We start from the raw sequence: 18,871 nt of genomic DNA, 5'->3' as shown, positions 1-18,871 counted from the left end.
ACATGAATATCACACATTTGTGATACAACGTAATATTAAGCATCATACAATAATGCACAATACACGTTTTGGGAATCTGGAAAAAAAAACAGATTTCTGAATGCAGAATGATCTGTCAACACTGAATATGAAAGGTCTTTAAAGCTATCAATATAAAGTATGCACAGTTTAAAATAAGCCACTACTTAACTTGCCTGCCTCTGCTAAAGATGTGTACTCAGTATTGTTAAGCACAAAAACTACTTAAAAAACATATAAAAGTATATAAAACGTTAAAAAAAACTCTCCAGACTTGATATCTACACACTCGCTCTAAGAGATCACCTCATTCCAAACGTCTAATCGCTGGATCACGTCCTCTTTATGTTGGAAATATAAATACTGCCGTGAATTTCTCATTTTTTGCACATTAGCTGAACACTCTGTTCCTCAACAAGCTTTTAACGCTTCAAAGAAATCTCACTGGAACTGAATACTCTCCCCGGATCCACTCGGATGACAAAAAGGGCACATTTCAGAGAGAAATGAATACCCAGAGCAAAAACAATAAGTTCCCATCATCACCAATGGGGAGAGGTGAACGGAGGAAAAGAGGGAGGAGCGACGGGGAAAGACAGAAGAGGGTCGTGATTGTCAGACAAGTGTGGAATAATGCTCTCTTCACACTCTGCTCGTGTTGAGCTTCCTGCTCCCGGGCTGATTGCAGCCGGTCCCCGAGGGCCCGTCACGGACTAAATACGTGATAAGAACCTATGAAGTACCCTCTGAGAAACAGACACACACACACACGCACAAGAGGGACACAAAAAGAGGCAGAGACAAAGAGTCGAGATGCAAAGACGTTTGGGGGCTGCTACAAAGAAAGAAAAGTGAGAAAGAAGAGGCTTTCTCTCCCATGTGCTACCACAATAGATTATTGAATGTATGCGGAAACAAAAGGGAGGGATGAGGCAAACCTAACGTACAGCGCACATCATTTTAAAACTAGGCAATGAAGATAATCTCCTGGCCCTATCAACAGGGATGAATACCTTAATTTCTACCATTTAATTGCAGTATTCTGGTGCTTTGAGATGGTAAAAAAGAAAGAAAACTTATACATGTTCTTCATTACAGCTGCTGTGTTATCAATGGCGCGACTCTCAATGGACACAATGGACACTTTCTCGAAATTGACCACTTTGGCTCCCCATCACTTCAGTGCAACACGCAGGCCATTGCACAAAATAGCAGGACTGTGGCCATCCGGGAACATCCTGCTTTTTCTCTGGCCAATGCACACACACACCTGCCACCATTATTTTACATGGAAAACGACAGGTGCAGGTGCTTTTATTTTTTTCCCTCAAACAAAAATTTCAAACAATAAGTGATGAGTTTGCGGCTCTGAATTTAAAGCTTGATAAATCCATTTCTGGACAGCGGCGGACAGCTGGGTCCGCTTTGACGCTCAAAACAGTAAGGGGATAGTTATTCCATGGGTGGACGAGGGCATGTCAAAGACAGGTGGAGTGGGAGGGAGCAGGGGGGGGGGGACACGTCAAAGTCATTATGTCACTTTCTCAATACTCCTTGAAACGTCACGTGGCCGTCCGAAACTTCGACTGAGTCATCAAAAAAAGAAAAAAAAAGCGTAGCGAGACATCAAAATCCATCAGCGCTGCTCCCAATGCATAGAAATGAAGTCATTAGAACGGTGAGCGAAGGCAATCCCTGCTGCGCCTTCACAGCCCCGTGTCTCTCGGTTCTATTTATAGGACGCTGGGCTTAAATTAGCCCTTTGAAGTGTAATTCGTAATATTCACAGAGTGCCAAATAATGAGGGAAGTCACTGGTGGCTCCACTTTGGATCACCATGAAAGCAGGAGTTGATCTGAGCAGCACTGTATGTACAATTAAAATAAAGAAGAAGAAAAAAGGGGCAGTGTGGAAAATGTGCTCGATGGGGCTCGAGAAAGGCCAGTTTGCGGAGGAAGATGCTGCCAGATGCTTTTTTTTAACGTGACATTCAATGTGTGTTTGCTTCAGGAATGTCAAGCAGTGAGTCAATCCAGCCCGGAGAGGTAAAACAAATAAGAGCATTCTTCAACGCCCTCTCATTCATTTCAAGTTAATGCAGAATAGTTTTGAGCTGAAGCGTTACAAACTGTTCCCAGAAAAACTTCAGACGCAGTGCGAATCTGGGAAAAGGCCTCCGCGGACGCGCTCGGTCGCTTCGCTACCGGGCACGAAGCAGCGAACCCCGACGCGCACGCAGCGATGCCAGTCGGCCCGGGGAACGTTTCGACTCCACCGACCTCGCATTCCTTTCGACAGCTGAGCTTGTGAGCGACATGCAGCAACAGGACGCCAAAGCGCGGCCAGAAGCACGGATCAGGCAGCGTGGGGGGGAGGGGGAGGCCTTCGGAGCCGGGTCGCGTTGCAACCTGACGGTGGTTTGTGGAGTCGTGACAATGTAGCCTTTGAAATGTCACGATCAGCGACGTGAGGAGAGACCAAACATCACTTGAAATGTGGCGCCGATTCTTTTAAAAAAATGGGAATTTTAGGTGTGTTTTCATGGCTCGGCAGGTTTTTAGCGATATGTGAGTCACAGGCACAGACCAAGTGTTCATCCTTGATAGAATATATGGAAAATGAGGCAAAACGCGGTGGCTATCAAGTGTTCTTAGCAGGCTGTCTTTTGAGATCTTGTGTCACAGGAGATGGAAGAAACATGGCTGCCAAGGAGGCTGCAAACTACGAGTAATGATTTATTGAACCGAGTGAACTTCCATGAGAAGAAGGAAAGAAAAATGAATTACAAATACTGTTTGGGATGCGTACATCGTGCTATCTCAATCTAAAGCAGTTAACGATTCAATATATCTTGTTAAATGACCTTGGATCATATTCAGACAAACTGTTCTCGTCCTAAAAACCATGTGCACTCTTCTGTGAGGCCCGAGCACTCTGCAGTGGAAATAATAATTCATCTCTGGTTCATCAAACTTTTCACCAACTTTTTTTTACTTTGATGGGAAATAGAAAGAACAATTCTATTCATTTGTCTTTACCGTGTCCCACTTTTCTCTCCGAAAATAGTTTCCACTTTCTCCTCGTCCACTGCCAAGCTACCTAAAATTTCATTTTTGGCCATTTGGCATCTGAAGACAGATTTGGCTCTGTGGGCCTCCTGGCAAAAGGAGTAACACACAATGTTTCCAAAGAAAGAAAAAAAGAGGGGAGAAAAGGCCATCAATCCATGGACAGAAAGTTATCTTGTGACACTGGAAAGAAACAATCATGATCTCAGTTTTTATGAGACGCAACAGCGCGGTTTGCATAACTTTTTTACCAGATCGTTCCAGATCGCCTTTACAATCAAAAGCATTCTTTGGATTCAACTTTCTCTCACGGTCCCTTGACGACTTGTGGTTTTGCGCCGCAGCCTTTCATTGTTTGGTAAAAATGCATTTCATACTCTCGCAAATACTTTCAGTTCGCCTTCTATTTGCTTAAACACGCCACGATCACACAGACTTCTGCAATTGCAGGCCGCAAAATGAAAGGTTTGAAACTGAATGTGGCTGAATTTAAACTTACTTTATGCCATCAGTTTGCATCTCAACCCAAATGATCAATCATTATATTGTAGAAATGTTGAGAAATTAAAGCTTTTTATGACTAAGTTTGTATGTATGTATATATATATATATATATATATATATATATATATATATATATATATATATATATATATATATATATATATATATATACACTACTGTTCAAAAGTTTCAGGTCACTTGGAAATATCCTTATTTTTAAAGAAAAGCACAGTTATTTTCAATGATGATAACATGAAATGAATCAGAAATACTCTATACATTTTTAATATGCTAAAAGACTATTCGAGGTGGAATTGTCTGGTTTTTAATGAAATATCTACATCGGTGTATAGAGGCCCATTTCCAGCAACTATCATCCAGTGTTCTGATGGTACACTGTGTTTGCTAATCGCCTTAGAAGACTGATGGATGAGTAGAAAACCCTTGAAAATCTTTGAAAACCCTTGAAAACCCTTGTGCAGTGATGTTAGCACAGCTGAAAACAGTCCTGCTGGTTAGAGAAGCCACAAAACTGGCCCTCCTTTGAGATAGTTGAGTATCTGGAGCATCACATTTGTGGGTTTGATTTTACTCTCAAAACGGCCAGAAAAAGAGAATTTCCATGTGAAACTCGCCAGTCTGTTCTTGTTCTTAGAAATGAAGGATATCTCATGTAAGAAATTGCAAAGAAACTGAAAATGTGTCTGCAGAAAAGGCTCTTCTGGATGACAAATAAAATTTACAATCTCTTTCACCCGTAGCTTTATCGCTAATGAGCCAGATCGTAGAAGGTTATCCCGGCGTTACAACAGCAGAAACGAAAACACACTGTTCCCCAAAAGAAATCCTTGGGTAGTCATTCTGTTTTAATCATCTCTCATTCTTTCTCGACGGCGTCTTTCCAGCGTTAACATCTTGATGACATCACCCGTTCAGGTCCCCATCTGCTTTCTGCCTTTGTTTGGAAAAGCACTCCTTTTTTTTTCAATGCCGTCCATCCTGATTATAAAAAGACCCCGTCGTGTCATGATCGCTGAAACTAACTGGCAATATAAAAAATAGGATTGATGGATAGGATTTACATGATGTGATATTTCCGTGGCAGTTATTTTCAGCCGGACTAATCAAGTGCCGTGTTCGGCCGGCTCCGTCTACGTCGCAGCGCCAGCGGAGCGATATTCTCCACGAAAAACATTGCAGTGCATTAAATTCACATTCAAAGCGCCATCAACTGTAAATTGCTACTCTGGAACACAATATGTGGGCAATAAAAGTACCAAAATAACCACTTCATCTCTTCGGGAATATTGTTATGGAACTATTTTTGATGCGTCATCTATTGCTGCGTTACAAACCGTGCACAAATGATTGTCAAGTTTAATTTAAAACTGCAACAAAGTCCAAACTAATCACCGTCAGTGACTGATTGCTGCAACTCTTTTCAAATCCAGGGATTGACTTTGCTGTCAAGGACTATAGAGATAGTGAGCACGCCATTTAGTAATACAACGTTGTTGTTTGATTCAACAATATGTGAAAGAGGGCGATTATTCTGACATCACCTGGGTACTTGGGCCAGACCCTTTGAGGCGATCCATCACCGCAGATTGCCTTCCGCCTCTCGTGGTTGAATGCATTGCGTGCATACAGATTGCACATTCTGAATAAAAAAGGGCCAAATTAGAGCGCAAATGATCAATAACACAGCGGGAGTGCGGGGGGTTGAGGGCCAAGAAGTGGACTCTCGTGGATGGAGGGGACCAAATGGCTCTGCACACCGCAGATGAGCGATTACCTTTTAGCTCAGAGGCTCAATTTTCATACTCATCAATAATGCATGCAGTGTGGATGCTGTTTCTTTTACACGAGTGGCTTGCATCATGTGCCATTGAGGTAAAATTAGGTTTGTGTGGGAAGTAGACGGTCAGCATTAAGCGCGCACCCTTTGGTGCGGCTCCGATCTCTCGGTGCTCACCAAACCTAATATTGGAGGCAGAATTAACTCATGTGAACATTTCGGAGTTGAGTAATACATTAATGTCCAGCTGAGTTTACAAAAATAATGAAGTACATCTATCTCAGCTAATATTTGGTGTCTGGCTGATGACATCTAATTTAAAATCAGCTGGACACCAAATATTAGACTGGCCCTTCAAGCTTTAATGGCTGCATGGAATGAAAATACACAGATTATCGAGGAACCAATCCTCCTCATTTAACTTCCACAGAAGCTAAACCTTTTCGTGAGATTGGTTTCTGATAGACATATTTAAGTTAATTCAAACATGTAAAGCCTTTAGGATCTGACCTTCAAGTTCATGCTATGCAGCTGAGTAAGACGAGGAAGCAAGAAATCCAGATTGAAATAAACATCAAAGAAACTGAAGAAATGAGAATTGAAAATCCATTTTTTTTTTGCATAAAAGAGCTTAAAAGTAGCATGTATGCGTCATGTAAACGGGTAAAGAAAAACATGAAGGATGTTAAGTCCCGACAGATGTCAGACGTCTGTGTACAGAGGGAGGCGTTCACCCGACCCTTCAAGTTTCAGGAGAGCTGGCATGTAAACACAGCTGGAAAAACACGCGACGGAGGGCGGGATGAAGCCGGCTCTGGCCGGGTGTCGAGGAGCCACAACAAGGCGAGATTACACAGGGAGCAGAAGAACTCACGTCGCCTCTCTCATAACATCCACCCAGATAACAATGGTCAGTCGTTACACTGGTCTGAACCAGTATCTTCAGATGCTGAGGGCTTAATAAAATTTGTGACAGAGGGATTACGCGATGAATCGGACGACTGTGGACCGAGGAAGCCGGCCTTGAAGCTGCCCATCCCTCTTTCTGACACTCCGATGCGTGTTTTCTTCGGGGGAAGCAATGTAGTTTACATCATATCATCACACGCTAATCTTTACAGAGCTCCCCTCCCCCCCTAAAAAAACCCTCCTTCCGGTCAAAACAAGATTACAGACGTTCAGCAATCTCATTCAATAGGACAGCCCAAGGGGTGCGGCGCACCGAGGTTCTCCTTCTCGTTATAATGTTATTCTAATAGCAGCTAAATCCTATCAAAAGAATTGACAGGATGATGAAACCCTCGCAGGCCATGTTCCATCGCTTCTTTATCCTGCCCTGCACATCACCTCCAATACGGAGTGACATCAATCATGTATTAGTTTGTGTCCCGTGGTCAAAAATCAGACGCCCGCCAATCCGTCTTTAAAGAAATAGCTGGAAGAAATGCGTCGAGGCAAAACTTTTACACTCGTTTCTCCATCACACGTTTCAAAGTTTCTATCCACTTTTATTGGTTTACTCGCATTTAAAAGTCTGAGTTTCAAAAAGGGCCCTTGGGGTTGAATATAAATAGTTTGAATTCAACATATTTTGTTACTCAGGAAGCATATTGCAAAACTCATGGACAGTTGTGAATAAGCTAAGGCAGAAATCTGATTTTAAGGCCATTTAAAAAAAATAAAAAAATCACAAAAAGCCTTCATCTTAAAACTGTTCTAACTCCCAACAGTACAACCCAAGTGAGATGTTGTGCAGCCTTTAAAAAGATCTAAATCAACAAAAGAAGCATGCCAATTATACTATAATCAAATGCTCTTCTGGCAGCAACCCTCAATCTGCTGCTGCAGCTGCAAAACAAGTGTACGCTCTGGTGGTCAGGTGACTGCAGAGACGGAGCTGTCACTAGTCCGCTGAAAAAATAAAAGCCAACGCTCAGTGCCATTCGATGGAAAAGCCAGAGGCAATTGGAAAACAGTGTGTAATCTTTGAGAAAATGTTCCATTTCAATGTTAATCAACTCCAGGGCGTGACATCTAATTTCTCATTCCATCTTCAAAGCCGAAACCACGCAGTGGGGCCAGGGAGGGGGGATGTCCGAACAGCTGAAACTTCAGCTTGTTTGAAGAGCCGGGCAAGACGGCGGGATGACTAAACAGTGAAACAATAGGTGGTCAGACTGGAGGGCCTTGAAGCGGATCAAGTTGAAAGTCGCGCTGCAGACTGGTGACCAATAAATCTCAAACATAAGATTACGTGTCGCTGTGTGAAGTAACTAGATCTATTCATTAGTATTCCACTCGCTCCAAAAAGTGCTGATTCGAGGTTGGAAGTAAGTGATATCCGTGATAGATCAGCATCAGGCTCATCTGCGTCTCATGCAGTGACTGTGATATTTTATGAACTGTAAAATCATCTATGAATCCATGTTGTCCTTTTCACAAGTCAGAGTCCATAGCCCACAGTCAGACTTTGCTGGTTGTCACCATCACAGGGATCACTAGTCTTTTACTTCGGTTCTCTTCCAGGTGATTAACGTTATCCAGCACTGGAAACTGAAAGCCTGAACGCAATTTACTTTTTTTTCAGAGAGAGAACACTAAATTGCTAGGGGTGGGAATCACCAGAGGTCCCACGATACAATATTGTCACGATACTTAAGTCCCGATATGATATTATTACGATACTGCCATATATTGCGATTTATTACCTTTTTTCAACCGCAAATGGTCCCCAAAGGAAAACTTTGTCAACAAAAAAAATAATTGATTTTAGTATTCCAAGACCAAAACGTTTAGAATTGACTAAATAAAAGATCGATACTCTGCTTCCGTGTATCGATACAATATCGCCACGCAAAAATATCGCGATATTATGCTGTATCGAATTTTTTCTCCCACCCCTATAAATTGCGTCTTTATGCATATAGAAAAAAATGCCTAACCCGTTCCATCCAAAGCCAATTACTGGATACATTGCAGGGAATATCCCTGTAACGAGATAACATGTGAACCGTCACACACGCGCTCAAAAATCTAATTGACCTCTGCGCGCTTTTACCCACGAATGTGTGCGAATGTGGCGGCTTTTGTTCCCATCGGAGTCCCGATGATGAAAGATTTACGCTGAACGGCCGGGGCTGGCTAATTACTCTGAGCATCTTACACAGAAAATTGACTCCAGGCTCTAATCCCACAAGACGGAGGGGAGACACAGAACATTGCCACTGCATTCATGGCTTGGGGAAGCATGTGGGGGAAGCAGCTTAAATGACGGTTGTTGTGGTCGCGATGCAATACACTCGGGATGATTGGGTGGGATTTCGGAGGAACAGATTTCGGAGGAACAGTGTGTGCCGGAAAAATGTCACAAAAAAAGAAAACAGGATCGTGGTGCTACAGCGGCCGTGTGAGGCTGTTCTTCGGCTCATAGCGACAGTGCTAGACAACAACGCTCGACATGCTGATCGTGTTGGTTAAGCAGATATTTTTGGTCCGAAACCAAAGTATAAAAGGGACATTTTTTGATCAGATGATGGCACAAGAACTAAAGTCAGGACATCAAAGTTTGTCACAATTCATCGACAAGTGTTGCGAGGATATTTCAGGAAAAGAACAACAAAAGTTATGGTGACACCAGATGATGTCATCCTGTGAGACATGTGAATATATTTTAACCAAAGTGATGGAGCGACCGGCACGCCGCTGGCATTGATTAAACTAAAGATGCCAATTGTGAAGAAGAAGAAGAAACAAACCTAAGGCTGTTTTTTATATGAAAACAAGTTATTCATTCATGATAAACAATAAACTAGAGTATAGGTTTCTTTAGAAAGCAGACTAAGTACAGATAACACCGACACTTCCTTCAAAAAGTCTGGAGTAAGCCAAGTCAAGCTCGCCGCATCATAAATATCAACATTCCCCGATGATAAATGGGAGGTTGCATGCGTGGGAAAGCATGTCCATATCCTGGCGGCCTTGACTCAGGACTGGGGAAGATGAGGAGGGACGACCTCTTCTCATGCAAAGGCACATTCCTGTCATAGTTAAGTGGAAACAGGCCTGGGATAACTATAGCGAACAGCATAGGAGGGAGTTTAGGGGTTCCTGCCACCCAACCGTCTCGAACCAGTTTGAATGGGCTACCCAAATCCACCGAGGCTCCCACCGGACCTAAAAGGTTAAAGGGTGTCAATCCGATGTCATTTTACTACTTGACCTTTGACCCTTCAGCAGCTGATGGAAAGAGAAAGCCAGAAATGAATTTAAACGCGTGGTCAGCGATCTTCAGATGTAGGCCAACTGACACAATTCCTTCAAAATAAAATGTTTTTATTTATTTAAAAAGGGATGTCAGGGATGTACCTAGTGCCATATTTGAAAAAAATATGCTTTGGTCTGCTTATTTCAGGTGTCTCCAATCAGAGTATATATATATATATATATATATATATATATATATATATATATATATATATATAAATATATATATATATATATATATATATATATATATATATATATATACACACACACACACATTACTTTACACTGACGCTTTTAGCCAACATTTTTTCCATAGACCGTAGACGCAGCAACGGGACACAATTCAGGGTTGAGTGTCTTGCTCAAGGACACATTGACAAGGACTAGCGGAGCCAGGGCTTGAACCACCGATCCTTTGATTGAAACACAGACACGAGCCACAGTCGGCCATATATATTTTTTCTTTTTTAAATCTAATCATAAACCAAATCTGACTTGTAATGGATTAACGACTTACATTATGTAAATTCTTCACTTAAAAGAATTGCAAATTGAAAAAAAAAAGCAGAAACAAAATGTGATATAACTCCGTTGACTTTGTGCCGGTGACGCAGAGATTTCCCCCGACTCACAGTGAGAGGAACGGAGCAGAGAGCCGACCTGTAGACCGTTTGATATTGATGTTTCAGACTTCATTGACTCCCTCCGTGAATTTCACTTTCGCTCTCCGAGGCGCTCTGATGGGAACTCCACCAGCTGCTGGTTTCCACAGTCTACTTAGCGGGGCCTTGAGGGGGAGAGTCGGGGATTGGGAAAGAGAGGCGAAGAAGCGGGAGTGTGATGGGAATACATGTTTCAGACACCCACTCATGTATTGATCTCCACTGACCTTGGCTCCAATGAGCTTCAAGGACAGAGCACTATCCAAGGTCCATCCCACACACTTCCACACTACATTTCCTGAAAGTTAGATACCTTCTGTGGCTTAATTGATTCGAACAATTAGGTCCTAATGGGGAAACCTCTACATTGCTTACTGCCGGAGCGAGACAGCAGCAAGGGCACTTATGTGAGCATTGTTGAAGTGGTAACTCGAGAGGCAAAAAAGAAAGAAAAAAAAAGCTTCGGGAACATCCTAATCCATTTATCAAGGACAATCACAGTGGGGGAAATGCAGCAATCAATAAGCGGAGTAACTTAAAGAGCTTCCATGAGTCAACAGTGTGTAATCTTGATGGATCTGTACGTATACTGCCCGTCAATACACACGGACTGGCAGAGTGGTCGGAGACTCCACAGGGATTTTAATGCCACACGTGAACTGTGTAGCAAAGCCACAGGCATCTAAAGTGGAGATTAAAAGTCTGGTGAATCCATTTTGCTGCACTGTCTTTATATTAAAAAAGGGTAGGACGAACGCAGTGTTATATTTGTTGAATAACTCATTTCGTCTGCGATCAATGAATCAAATTGTTTGAAATACAATCAGGTATTTGTGGCCCGTCTCATGACAGTTATAGGCCCCATCCAATCCTTTCATTTGGCCCGAATAGATAGAATATCTCTATTCTCGGTGCCTCCTTCCTCCGCTGTGGAATGAAGTGTACTGAACCGATGTGAGAAGGTATCTAGAAAGGCGATCCGCTGAGAATCACACTGAGAAGGTAATATCTGCAGCGGAAAAAAGGACCTAGTGCCAAAAGAGAGTCGAGCCAGTGGAACCGCTTTTTTTTTGTTGGATTCATCATCTGGAGACCGCTACAGGAACCGCGTTTCAATTCACCCGTGTTCCCAACCCTTCATCATACTTAACTTTAAATAAACTGTAAATCTGACCTGAACATACCCTTAGACAAAGTGTTTTAAAGAGGTTTAACCACCGAGTGAAGGTCTGCAGATATGTTAGAGCTATTTTACAGTTTTAACAATTCAAAAATAAAGATATTAAATCATCGCAAATTCATGGTTAAATCCGGTCAAAGCCATCTGCTTCATCGGGTGTCCAACTTAACAATTGGCTCAGTCTTTATCAGTCAGATGCAACCTGTGTTAATTTTAGTTTCGGGGTTGACACCAGCAATCAATCGGCGATCCCTTCAGTAGCCAAATCAAGGAAACATCCGCTCCTATAGCATCCGTTCCTATAACATATCAACATATATTACATTTCTACACATATTGATGGAAGGGTTGAAGATACACCGACTGACAGAAATGACCACAATCTGGCAGAAACTTTTATTTTCTTCAAACAAAATCAACCGGAAAAGTCTTCCTTGCATATTAATCCTATGATGGTGGATTCTTTCTTCCGAGAAACCTCTCCACTGAAGAGTGTCAATACAACCAGAACACATGTTGGCTTTTAATGACAACGAAATTACAGCCTCGACTTTACCCATGCAGCTATCATATTCACGGGTAATTATTACCCAGGAGAACCCCCTCGCCCACATCTCCAAACTCACTAATTAAGTTCCCCGGAGGAAATGGAGGGGAGAATGTGGATGCCACATTCATTCGTCCTCTTGAACACATTGAAGTTAATGACCTTCCTATCAGTGAATCAGCATTTAGAGGATAATTATGTCAAAAACAACCCACTCAAATTATCTCGCCCTAAAGATCCTCCATGAGACGAGATGGCGATCGGGGCCTTTGTTGTTCGTTCGGCCCGTGAACACAGAGCCATGTGCGTTGGCCGGCCGGGACTCGGACAAAGGACTCATTACGCTCCAGCCTTTTTTGAAAAGTCCATCGAACTACAAATGTGGGATTGAGCTGTGGCTCTAATTAGGACTCGGAATCAGGAGAGACCTCACTTTGCATGCGACGTCGCCAGAATAGCTGAATCACAGGACCCTCCCTCGATACTATAAACGTTTGCATGAATCAGTGGACTGCTGTCGCCGTCCATTGCGTGGTTTGAAATACTTTCAGTGATATGACTGCAGAGAGTATGCTCAACGTCCTCTGCACTCTATTCAACTGAAATCCACCGCTCAAACTTCTTGTAGCGACATGAGCACGGTATGTTTGCAAGACACAACAACAAATAAAATGTGCCGAGGGAGGGAGGAGGACAAATAAAAAAGGGGGGAAATGGGAAACACGTATTGTCAACGTGAAATAGAACAGAGATGACAACCATGTTGGCATTAAATGCAGGAGGGACTTACTGAGACAACACAGAGGACTCAGTCATCAAAGTCCATGTGGTAATAACTGCCAAAACAGAACAAAAACAAAACAAGGCCCAGAAATAGCTGCTGAGCTTTGTTGGGCGACGCGCAACTGCAATTTTGAAATACCTCGGTCGTGGAGTCAGAAGGGGTGAAATCATTTCCCCGCATGAGAAACGAGGTGTACGCTGAAAACAGCAACCGGGAAGCAGTAAATTATGTCATACAATGCTCGTAGTTGAGCTTGTTGGCGTTACGCGTTCACAACATAGTTTCCACACGGTCGCTAATATTTATCACAACCCGTTCGTGTGCAATCATCGGCCAAAGCTTCCAGAGAAACGCCTTCATTTCACAGGTCCAGATATTTAGCATGCTGGATATCTCAGATAGTTTCTTTGAAAAAGATCAGGTCACACGCATGGCTTTGCCTCCAACGTGTGGGCTTTTTGTCCGTGAGCTCCCAAAAGAAACTGTCCAGTGGAAAATCTGAAGTCGTGTAGTGTGACCTGGGAAACTTTACTCATACACAAATGTGTCAGAGACGTAACACACGTCAGACGAAGCAGCGAGGGCAGAAGGATGGCGTATCTTGTGTAATAACGCCACAAAACCAGTCCGTGAGAAGTTTAAGTTGATCAAGAATAACAATTCTCGGCCTTGTTGTGGTGATGTTGCAGGTGCAGGTTGTGTATTTGCTCAAAGCGGTATTACTCATGTCTGAGTGGCTTTCACAGGCTCACAACAGCAACAGTTTCCAACCCAAACTCTTACTGAAAGAAGAAGAAGGGGGGGAAACTCCCATAGCACATGAAAATCATGTAAAACACTCGTCGTTTTTTGGATGTGCAGTGGCTCATAGAGACATTAGAAGTGCTCAGTTTAATGCAACAGATCTCCCTGCAAATTAAAAACTGCTGTCGTGTACGAAGAGACTGTGAATTGAAGCAGCAGTTTTGATATGATGAACTCTGCGGTCCACCAGCAGATAATAACAGGAACCGGGACTGTTTTTTACTCGGTTTTTTACCTGCCGGGCTACGCAGCTCCCTGTTGTATCGAGCGTCGCGGAGCCTGAAAGCACCAGAAGTCGCTGATTCAGACGAAGCCGCGGGGCATCTCGAAGGCTGCGGCCAATTTTCCTGCAGACAAGGGAGGCGAGAGGGCAGATGTCAGCTTAATGTCACCATCAAGTGCTCCTGGAGGGCTCCGACTCCAGAGAAGCCACAGACACAGGCCAATTAAAAATGGGGGTTTTGGTTTTCGAAATGAAAAACAGGAGCAAAGCACAATGTATCATAGGAACTAAATGTCCCACCTATTTGTTCAGATGTCGCTAAATACAGAGAATCAAGAGACATCTCTCTCGATTCTTGGATGCTTCTCAATTCCCTCTTGAAAGATTATAAGTCGATGCAGAAAACAAACTTAAGAATCGGAAAATTTAAAACTCAATTCTCAACGTTACAATCTCCTGTAGCAATTCTGTGACGCCGAGCTTTCCGTTTCATACGGCTGCCCCTAAACGCAACAGACGTAATACAATCCGACCGGATAAAAGCTAACGTAATGAAGCATTTCGCTTCTTCTTCTGCAGAGGACTTGCGTCCCTACATCGTCACAACCAGAAGGTTTATTTTGAGGACACATCGAGATAATGGGAGTACAATAATTTTACTATATGTTTCAGAAAGTGTTATTTTTGTACGAGAGCTGAATGCTCATTGCCTATGACGTATAACATCATTATTTATTTGTGAGTAAGAGCAGCTTGTTATGTCAAATGACTCAAAGCCTGCTGTGTTTTTACTACGGGGATGCTCATCTTTTTGTAATTATGAAATTACTACAAATAGTCAAAGCGAGAAAAATGTTGCCGCATCAGGATGAAACGATAGTCGTTTTATAGACGCATCGTAGCCCCCGGAGTCGAATCGAAAGGCGTCTAGAGATTCCCACCCCGAGAAAGAGGTTGGGTCCCAGGAGAGAAAAGCTGCTCAATCATCTTAATTAAAACAAAACTAAGCTGTAAAGCGCTGTTGCCTGCTGGCTCCTGTTGTCTCCAGGCGGGAAGACGGTGAGGCGCGTATAGGAATAAATATGACACACAACTTCGTCAACAGCATCCGCACACAAGCACAAAAGTGAGAAAATAAAGACAGATTTCCTCGAATCCATCATAAGTTAGACAGAATGTTGAACTTGATGATCACCAAGTAAAAAAATTTTTAAAAAGCCACTGTGCATTCGCCTAATAATACGTCAAGTCCCAATTCTCATTAAACAGACAGCAGAGATCAGCCATGATGAACCACTCCTCTGCCCTAAATTCATGCCTGCAGCCATTCTGGTTTCTACTGTAGAAAGCAGAGTGCATGCTGTATGAGGAAGTGTCAGCATGGAGCCCAGCGAGTGGCTCTAAACTGTTACAGCCAAGGGTTTAGAGGTGGGGGGTCCTTTTTTTTTATTTTTCCTTTTAAGAGGGTCCACTTGCTCAACATGACTCGGGCTTCTAATGTGTAATCCAACACTAATATTGGCTGGCAGTGGGCAGAAGACGGGGTGAACAGAGTGTTTGTGTGAACACATGCAGGTGCACAAGTTTGGGTGAGTACCCATTCATTTTGTGAATGAGGGTACTTCTTAAAATAAATCTTACGAACTTATATAGTGTGTATGTGTCTGTATATATTGATGCAAGAGGTTTGGCATTAGTTCCAGTGCTGAGAGTTTTTTAAAGCGAAAGTAAGAAGACGTTCAAGTTGAACTGCAGTACAGAGTCCAAACAAAAAGAAAGGAAGTCTAATGAATATGTGTGGAGTCAGGGCATTTCCCTCCCCTGGGCTTACCTTTGCTCCAGGTTTTAGCCACGACCACTTCCGTCCTCTGGCTCTAATTGACAGTGCACTTTCAGTATTTCTTTGTCGGCAGATAGCTAAACAGCTCCATGTGTCCCTTTATGACTGTGAAGCAAACAGTAAATCGGGGCCGATACACAGAGCAGAGTACGCCACGCTCTTGCTACCGTGATGCGAATCGTTTTATTGCATCCCGAACAGCCCCGCTGCAGTTTGCACCCACTCGCTGAGCTGCGCCCGTGTTGTTGCGACGCCTCCGCGGGCATTCTTGATTTACAGGCTGCTGCCGAGACGGACGACTTTCATGCATACGGGTTTGGGAAACCGATCACTCTGAGACTAGAATCACGAGTCGCGAGTCGACCAGTACAAGGTTTGAAAGGTCGGGGCGTGAACAGCGGGCAACGTGGACATGCGATGGGCCTTTTGATCTTTAACCCAAGCTAAGACTGAGAGATCCCTATGGGGAGGAAACATGCCAAGCGCCACAGAACCTGGATCGAAAGACTTTGCATGATACTAAAACCACACATGATATTAAGGTATGTGGTGGGCTTGTGGAGCAAGAGAAAGTTTCCAAAGACTTTGACGCGCTCGCTCATTGCAATCCTGTTCATGCAAGACAATATAACGTCAAGAGGATACAACATTGCGAGGTAATTTTCCCCGATTCACTTTTCTAGCTATGCACTATTCACAATGACGGACTGGAGTAGCGCTCCGAACATACAACGCAAACGTTCTGGTGTCTTGCATGAAATGCACGGACGTTTCCTCCTCTTCATTCGTGTGTGCAGACTAAGTGGGGCCGAGAGGCCACAGGACGGGCAGCCGACTCTTTGCAATGGTCCACGGAGCATGTCTGCAGGGCCAAGACCCGAATCCCAAGACGGCAACAACCCAGAGTTCACCACGACCTTCACAGGAGCATGGAAAGTTAAGCATTCCAGATTAAAAGTGGGGAGGGGGGGAAAAAGGTTTAAGAGATTGAGGCTGCAAAAGGGAGTTTAGGCAAGTGTTTTTTTCTCAAAAAGGTGATGTTTTTGCTTAAATGCAGTGACTAAAGACACATTTGTAGAGTGTGTGAATCCAAAACTGAAGCAACCTTTAAAAATACATACATAAAGTCACACAAACCATCAACACAAGTCTCCCAAAAGTCTCCTCCAACCTAACCCAACAGAAGCCTGCCACTCCAGCTCCATGGTAAAAAGATGATGTCATGACTCAAGCATCTTGAAGGAGAGAGCGGCCTGGGTAGGCTGTGACAAGCGACTGAGCGGATATCATATTTGTGGAAGACTGTATGACTGGAATGGAGCGCCACCTTGTACTACATCAGCCGTGATGTCATTATTGTGCATCTTGGAGCCAGGGCAGGAAGAAGCGGTCCGTACTGATCCAAGAGCAGAGGGTTGGGGCCGCTTGCATCACATTTCCACGCCATCAGACTCTATATTTAAATAGATGTGCTGTGGGTTGGCAGGACGGGACTGGACACAAGTTACTTAACAAGACCCTCTTTTAATCGCAGGATTGTTTCCCTTCCTAGTTTGTCTCTCAGTCCACAACTTTCTCTTCCCCCTCGCGCCATACGGCGCGGCGCTGTTCAACTCCCAGGGCGGGCGGCTGGCTCGACATCAGACACTCCGGAGGACAAAAGGGGAAACTCCAGATTGTCGCGGCGAGGTCAGCCACCCGTGGCAGCGCTCAGCGGGACGCGGAGTTGTTTTACGGTGGGCACTAATTACAGACCGGCGGACCCGCCGAGCCGCGGAGTCTCCACTTGGTACGAAGGGAACGCGTCACCGCTTTAGACAGGGGGGAAAAAACTAAACACGGGCTGACCATTAAAACTGTCTACACTCGCAGCAAGCCAGATGAAAACATGGAGCGATGTAAACTCAATGGGGTGGCTTAAAGACATCACTCAGGATCAAGCCCACACTCCCCGGGGATCACTATGAACCTGCGCAGGGGCACGGTGTTGCACTTTTATTGCTGCCCCGAGGAGCGATGCAGTCAGCATTTTGAGTATGAAATGAGTTCACACTACAGGCTGTTGTGAAGCCAATCATGAAGACGATCTCCCTCTTCAACGCTTCGTGTCTCCCTGTATGTCTTTTTTTAATATTTTTCGAGGGCACCCTGTGGGAGACGACCTCGTGAAACACGAGGTCTGTGAACTGTGAAAAGAACCGTGTCAGAGGTTTGGAATCGGTAATGAAATTCAGAAACTCCCGTCGTGTTTAAAGTACTCTCGGTAGCTTATGAGAACTCCGGTTAGGTGGTTTCCTTAAAGTACAAAGATAAATGGCATCACCTGACGACGACAGAGGGATTCTGCTTGTAGAGATATCAGGATTTACAAAGATCCGGGTTTAGGATTTAGTATCTACATGGACCCGATATACTCAGTATATACGCTAGTATATACTGCACTATATGTAATTCATGGAGAATATGTATTTATTGAACTGCCAGAAAACATGCTGTGTCGCGATAGTTATCGAGATATGAAATGACCTGAAAGGGGGTTAAGGATGATGTCCATATTGCTGAGCTTTATGCGTTTGGTGGAGATCAAGCTCACTTTCCGTTTTAATACCCATCCTGAGACTTGTGCTACATGTCCCTGCTTACCTTCTGGGCCACTGCTTTTATGCACCCACATTTTTTTACGACGTCTACACAGCATCTTGACAAGTGCGGGTGTACGATTTCTATCCAACCACAAAGCTCGGATTGACAGGTTTAATAGACAAAATCACGCGCAGGAATGTGCCGATTGCCGAGACATGAAGCCGATGAAGAAACGCAGCACTTGGAACGACCGGGAAAGCCAAACAGAAACCTCGTGGATGACCCGGGGCTCGTTGCGCATAGCTGCTTGTTGGGGCTGAATAAAAGAATAGGGTGAGGCGTCAACCTCGGAAAATTCAGCTAGAGCAACAATGCTGAGTAAAAAGCAGGCATGCAGTCCCCCTCCCTTTGAAGCCTCGCAAAGAAACACCAAAGTAATGTTTCTGCTTCTGTGCAGGTCGCTCCAGACAACGACCTGATACTTGCAGCTTAATGTCAAACCACTGGATTATTGTGACAGGAGATGCACGAGCGCTGACCTCGTGTTCATGTTTGATGTGTTTGCTCTTCGTTATTGGTCTTTATGTCCTTTGC

The 18,871-nt window shown here is 43.8% G+C and overlaps 1 protein-coding gene across 2 annotated transcripts in view; it reads right to left on the bottom strand.

Annotated features, from left to right (window-relative positions):
- Positions 1-18,871, bottom strand: part of peak1 (pseudopodium-enriched atypical kinase 1) — a 90,646-nt gene that overhangs the window by 60,333 nt on the left and 11,442 nt on the right. Inside the window, exon 2 of one of the 2 annotated variants that reach the window (XM_068602850.1) lies at positions 13,867-13,978. The exons of the other annotated variant lie outside the window; for it this stretch is intronic. The gene's annotated coding sequence lies outside the window, so the exon portion shown is untranslated. The remainder of the gene's footprint in view (positions 1-13,866; positions 13,979-18,871) is intronic. 2 annotated transcript variants of the gene reach the window in all.

This window comes from Clinocottus analis, unplaced genomic scaffold (assembly GCF_023055335.1).
Source record: "Clinocottus analis isolate CAN_PGR_092001 unplaced genomic scaffold, fCliAna1.0.p SCAF_6, whole genome shotgun sequence".
Lineage (NCBI taxonomy): Eukaryota > Metazoa > Chordata > Actinopteri > Perciformes > Cottidae > Clinocottus > Clinocottus analis.
Note: the sequence above shows the minus strand (reverse complement) of the source record. Positions and strands in the feature narration are given on the sequence as shown.